This window comes from Callorhinus ursinus, unplaced genomic scaffold (genome assembly GCF_003265705.2).
Source record: "Callorhinus ursinus isolate GAN/ISIS: 27379988/994484 unplaced genomic scaffold, GSC_fseal_2.0 scaffold17, whole genome shotgun sequence".
In the NCBI taxonomy this organism is placed as follows: Eukaryota; Metazoa; Chordata; class Mammalia; order Carnivora; family Otariidae; genus Callorhinus; species Callorhinus ursinus.
Window position 1 is genome coordinate 9,281,099 of NW_027397079.1, and position 6,861 is coordinate 9,287,959.

General features: G+C 39.3%; 1 pseudogene; it reads right to left on the reverse strand.

Moving 5' to 3' along the window:
* Positions 1–3,089: 3,089 nt before the first annotated feature.
* LOC112834756 (small ribosomal subunit protein eS21 pseudogene) lies at positions 3,090–3,426 on the reverse strand (annotated as a pseudogene).
* Between the last annotated feature and the right edge of the window lie 3,435 nt (positions 3,427–6,861).

Consider the following 6,861-nt stretch of genomic DNA (forward strand, 5'->3'; position numbering starts at 1 on the left):
CTTTCCTGGAAAAGTAGGATTGTATAAACAAGACATGCGATACATTCTAGAGAGGCATTAAAAGGAAAAAAACAAAAACAAAAACCCAAATCCTCTATCCTAGATAACTAACTCAGGAAGTCATTGGTGGAGGAGCCCTGGTGGACCTTAGTTTAACTTCTTAAATGTGGAGATGATCGACTTTTCTTACATTACGTGTGACAACTGCGGGTCTGGATTGCCTTAATTTTTCAGTCACGGAATTTCTTTGGTACAGCAAATGCAGACAGAATACTAGTCTCGTGGGATCCAGTAGAGTTAAAAAATACTCACAAATAACTTTGAGAGAGCAAGTAAACTGACAAACACGACCACGTGTCTCACACAGCACTGCACATGCGCCCACAGAGCAATAGTGCGTTCCCCCTGATGCCCCGACATCTGCACTTGCTTACTTGTAAGAGCAGAGTCATGCTCTTTGGAAGCCCATTTCTTCTTCTTAATTGTTTTTTCCGCTATCTGAGGATATCCCGTGTGATATTCTGACTTCTTTAGAAAACTGGACAACCACACTCCATTCATCATCATCAGAGTGAAAAGAAATCTACACATTACACCCAGTTAAGGGTGTTTCTTTGTTCCTCTTTATGTTGCAACTTAAATCAGAACTAACGGGGTATATTTTCTCTGCATTTTGGTATGTAAAATTTCTACCTCTACTAGAATATAAAAAAATTATCATAATATAACGGAGTTGATTCCATGATAATAGACTTAAAAAAAATAAAACCGTAGAAATACCTAGCATTCAAAAGACAAGCCATTAGAGTGATTTCATAATTTTAAGCAATTAAATATTGTCTCCGAACTTTACTCTCTTACATGACTGGCTTTTTAATGCAGATGCTATCAGTTGTGAACAAAAGTTCTTTTGATAAAGGCTCTATTGATACTATAACAGTAAAGTTAATTCTATATAATAAATCAATTAATGCAAAATCATTGGGGGAAGTATATGTTTCCTGTATGTATTTTGGAGGTAGGATACATATCCTAACATAATTCCCTTTCTCAAGCAGAAAGAAAAATATAAGGGAATATATAATTAAATGGTTAATTATGTATACTTGCTAATGATTCTTATGTATACTTAATGATTATTAAGTATACTTGCTAGAGGATTTAAGGAAGGGGAGGCCATGAGAGCTGGGGGGGAGATTTGATCCCTCAGGGTTAGGTCAGACTCAGATGAGTGGAGGAAAGTCAGAAAGATATTTTTGGCAGGCCTAAAAGCTTGGTATTGAATGTGAGTCTTTGAGGAAACTGTGAGTACAATGGTGGGTACGTGTTTAAGTACAGCAGGAGGAGAGGCTAAATTGGCAAGTAGGACCAAAGTATAAAGAACCCTGAAGGCCATGAAGACTAATATAAGCCAAGAAGGACAGATGGGCAGGAGCAGGGACATTTCCTGGTCACGTATTACAAATAATAGTAGGCAACATTTATTATTGGCTTGTCCTGTGCCAACATTGTTCTAAGAAGTTTGCATAATCTATAGTTTATATAACCCTCAGGCCAACCAGAGTAGGTATCATTACAGTTTGTATGTATTTTAAAAGATGAAAAAACTGAGACACACAGAGAATAAGTCACTAGACTATTTTACACAGATGGTATGGCAGAAGAACCAAGATTTAAGCCCGGGCAGTTTGGCTTCCAAGTCCATATAACTTAAATACTTTGCCATCCGACATCACAAGGAGGCTCTATGCCCAAAAATGTACACAGTGTTGTAAAGTATGTATCAGTATCCCACTTTTCAGATTGATAGGTTGAGTGCCCACAAGCTACAACTATATCAGTTATACTTCAGACTTCTCCTCGTCTGAACACACAATACAACATGACTCTGATTTTAACTGCAATCAAAGGAAAATATCTAATCAATGCATTCAACCAGTAACTATAGACAGCAATACTTTGCGGCAAGCGTTATTGGAGATGCTGAAGATGTAACTCAGGGACTTTGTAATTAACCAAGTGTTTTATTATGTAGCTTTCCATTTACCTCTATGTATTGTGTAGTTGCTCAGCTAGTAAATGTTTCTTCCCAACTATCAACATTACTTTGGCTTATTCTGAATTCAGCCAAACCACTCCCTACACCCGCACTTCGAAGATAAGACAGGAAACAGAGACAAAAGAGCCTAGTACCACATGAGGAAAATAACAATTATCAAGTTTCCTCTTGCGTGGAGCCAGCTAGTGTGGCTCGTGAGAACAGATTGTTAAATATTCAGGAAGTTGGAGAGCTGCTAGTTATACTCGTGGTAGCTTGAAATGAGCCATAGTGAGGTGTATCTACACCACAAAAATGGGCAAATGCTACAAATTAGGGTTTTTCTAAAACAAATCCACTTTACCAGCACACCACTGCCCTACTTTTCCTTTATAAGCTCTTTTAAGTTCCATCTGTCTCTTCCCAATGCTGTTTGTTTGTCTTTTCTCATCCAAGAGAGCTCACTAGAAGGGGGAGGAGACGAATATCTCTTGAGCAACGCTGTCTACCACACACTATACTTGTTCTACATATTATTTGATATTCATGGCAACTCAGTGACTTAAGTGTCCATTCCATTTCTCAGACTAGAAAACTATGGATCAGAAAAGTTACTTTCCCAGTGTCAAACAGGTAAGAAGAATTGGGAGTTGAATTCTATACATGGTGGACGTGATTTCAGAGCTCATAATCCCTCCATTGTATCCCACTGACTCTGGCTGTTTGGAAGTCAGTAAGTTACCCTCCTTGGTCCGTTTAGAGTTACTCCTTTTCAGATTCTTTCATAAGTGATTAACAGAGTGTTAATCTGGACAAGCAACAGAGGTTGCTTTGTCCATTTATTGATTCCCTAAGTACTCAGAGAGAAGTACCTGGGGCCCAGCCTGGCAACGAGAAGCTCATTTAATGCCATGAGATAGAAATGAAAGAGATAGATGCTCGGACAGGAAGAGCAGTGTGTGGAAGGCATTGCTTCCTGTTCAGAAGCATTTAAAAGAAGTTTATTTTGAGGGGAGGCGAATATAGGCTTCTTTTTTGGGGGGGGTTACTATTTATTTATGACAAATATACCACATCCGTGATCTTCTCCAATCAGAAGTTCTTTGAAACGATGCCATCAACCTTGGTCAGTAGGAGGATGGAGTCCTCGGACTCACCCACCCTGCGAATGGCCCCACAGAGAGCGTAGGTTTTGAACTGGCCGTTGAACCTGCCTGTCACCTTATCAACCTCGGCCACGTTCATCTGGATGAACGCGTGGTCCTTGGCGCCGATGATGCGGTTGCTGGCGGAGCATTTCCGCGGCACGTACAGGTCCACGAACTCGCCAGCGTCGTTCTGCATGTTGACGGCGCGCCTGCTGCCGCCACCACGAGCTCGAACGCAGAAAGGAATATAGGCTTCTTGACACCCCAGGAATCCTACCACATTCCTCATCCAGTTGAAGCTGAGCCTGAAATCAATGCTTAGTACCTGCTCTCAGAGACACCCTCCAGACCCTGTGATTCAGGAACTTAATAATGGAGTCTTTGTATACTAGAGCCAAAAAAAAAAAAAAAAAAAGGCTATCTTTTTAAAAAAATTGCTATTAAATTCTATTGTTGATAGGTGGAAATAAACATGATGATGTGTCAAAGGTATATTTGTCCTAAGAGTCAAATTTTGTTATAGATTCATTGGAACTTGAAGGTACAAGTCTCCAAAAACCAACTCTGTTGTTTATTGCCTGTTTATTACACTGTAACTGTTGGTAATTACTAAACTTTTTGGCCCTGCCTTCCTCTTCTATAACTTAATGATGATGATAATACTCCCCTTGCAAGGCAGAGTGACAAAACATATTGTATGTAATTTTTCCAGTCTACCTTTCTAACCAACTTTGGTCATTTTCCTCTAGGACCCTTAATTTTAGTAAGATTTTTCTTCTCACTATTGTTTGGTCATTCCTCTGAGCTTTGCTTTACTGGAATGCCTCTTTGCTCTTTGTCCCTTCAGTCTTGCTCAATGTGAAGCCTCATGCCAAGTTTGATTCCCTCTCAAAGCCTTCCTCTTCCATGATACCTTCTGTCAAACTCACGTTTCTCTTCTGAGTTCAGACTTTATTTTCGTCCTCCTCACCCATTTGTAATTTGGCATCTACGGTAATGCTGCTTTGTGCTTTGGTGTTAATGTTTTACATGTGTCTTTCCTTTTCCTTTCCAACAAGGTTTTAAATACATAGAAGTTGGGGCTGTTTCATTTCTTAACATTTCTCCTGGCACCAAACAGCATGTTATGCACCAGAACACTCTCAGAGAACCGCCACATTCACGTATACTGAAATTCATAATCCTTTTCTGAGTGTTTTGTATAGAACTGTGCACAGTGTGAATGCTTAATAAGTATTCGGTAATTACTTACATTATTTCTATTCTAATTGCAGCATGTCCAAAGAACCCAACCTTTGTAGCAGCTTTGCTCAGTTTCTTGACCTGTGTGAATTCTCATGAAACTCAACAAAAACAGTCATTATGGGCTGAATTGTATTCTCCCAAAATATATATGCTGAAGCTCTAATTCCCGGTGCCTCACAATGCGGCTGTATTTGGAGATAGGGTTTTAAAGAGGTGATCAAGGCTAAGTGAGGTCATTAGAGTGACCCTAAACCAATATGACTAGTGTCCTTGTAAGAAGACAGACGTACAGGGGAAAGACCATGTGAGGATGCAGTGAGAAGGTAGCCATCTACAAGCCAAGGAGAAAGGTCTCAGAGAAACCTAATCCGCCAACACCTTGATCTCAGAGCCTCCAGAACCGTGTGGAAGATAAATTCTGTTGTGTACGCCACCAGCCCTTGGTTCTGTCACGGCCTCCCTAGCACACAAGGCGCCATCTTAGAAGAGCGAGTTTCACTGCATCCTTTCATCACACTGCCTGTTCCCTTTTGGACCTCGCCCGTTCCTTTAATCTCTGGGAGGAGCCAGTGAGTTGATTTGCTTAGCGATCTGCTTGAGAGAGAGCAGAAGCATTCAGCTATGGTGCGATGTGTTCATTCATTCCTCTGTGGCCAGATTTTTGGTCCATGCACATCAGTTTCATCACCTAGTAGTTGTGTATCCTTCGGGGCAAGTTAATTGATGTATTTTTGTCATGGATTCTTCACCTGAGAAATGGAGATAGTAATCTCTGTATCTAGTCTTGTGTTTGTAAGCACAAACCTTACTGTAAATGTCAAAATAATTCAGATCTTAATATAGCCCCTGTAGTAATACATTAATAAGGGCCATAGGAGCAAATACTGTAGGTAGTTATTTCTTAATGGACAAGGCTCATTTTGCTATTGGATTTGGAGATCAAAACCCAGAGAGACAATAAAGAGCCAGCATTTTAATTTCAGAATATGATGGTTGTTCTCCCCACAGCATGGGAGAATTTCCCTTGAAAAGCCTCATTTATTAATCTACCATGTAGTCCTTGGCAAGTAGTAATGAGTAAATTCTAGGTATTATTTGAAGTTATTTACCTTTAATAAATAGAATTGCAGCAACCTAACTAAACAAATTTTAGCACCGGAATTTAGGGTCTCATGGCTTTTAAAACATATTCTGAAGGGACCGAAAGGCTAAATTTTTCATCTCCTTGTTGTGTTTATGTACACACATACCCAGACACACACACATATACCTATAGACACATCTTTATTAACAGAGATGAAGTAACCTGTCAGCACTTCCCCTTGTCTGAAGGCAAACACACATTTATATGTGTTGTTAAGTCTCCTGGGGCTCCTGTGTCCCTTTTGTTTGGATACCCCAGTCACCGGGTCTTGAACTATCCTGTTGAATTAGTGAGGCCTACTGGATCTGTAGTCCAGGGCCGATGAATGTCCTAAAACATGACTTCAATTGAACATTTTTCTTTTTATTATGTTTTCCTCCTAAATTAGTGCTATAAAGCCAAGGACACACTTTCAAAGGCATTTCTGTGATTTGAGATTATTGCTGTTACTGCCCTTAGCTTTTTTTCCCCAAGGGGGTTGCAGAACCAACTGCCTTTGCACATTGCGAGCATCTAATCTGTTATAATATGCTAATAGGTTTTATTAGGGTATGGTCTTGTGTTTGTAAGCACAAACCTTACTGTAAATGTCAAAATAATTCAGATCTTAATATAGCCCCTGTAGTAATACATTAATAAGGGCCATAGGAGCAAGTACTGTAGGTAGTTATTTCTTCATGGACAAGGCTCATTTTGCTATTGGATTTGGAGATCAAAACCCAGAGAGACAATAAATAGCCAGCATTTTAATTTCAGAATATGATGGTTGCTCTCCCCACAGCATGGGAGAATTTCCCTTGAAAAGCCTCATTTATTAATCTACCATAACAATGCCAAGGACATGATAGATTTTTTTTATTCATAATTGTCAAGTAAATGAATAAATGGATTATTTTCATAATTGTGTTACAATTATATATGACAGTAGCAAAGGTGATCTTTGAGCTCCTCTATTCTTGCACCATTGCTTTGTAGAGAAGAAAACCAAGGTCAAAGAGGTTGAATGACTTTGGACCATGAGTGAATCAGATCTAGAACCCAATTCATTTGTCTCAAAGTCCAGTTTTAATTTTGGCTTTTAATTATACCACCTATGAACAATAATGATTTGAGGACAGGACTCCAGTTGTTAGACTTCACGTCATTTTACTAAAAATAAGATTTTTGAGAAAAACACAGAAGATATAAAATAAATCGAGTTATTTTTGGTACTTACCCAGTGAAATGATCTTAAAGACTAGCTGGTGCTCTTTTTGTTTGTTTTGTTTACCTTAACTCAGGCAAGC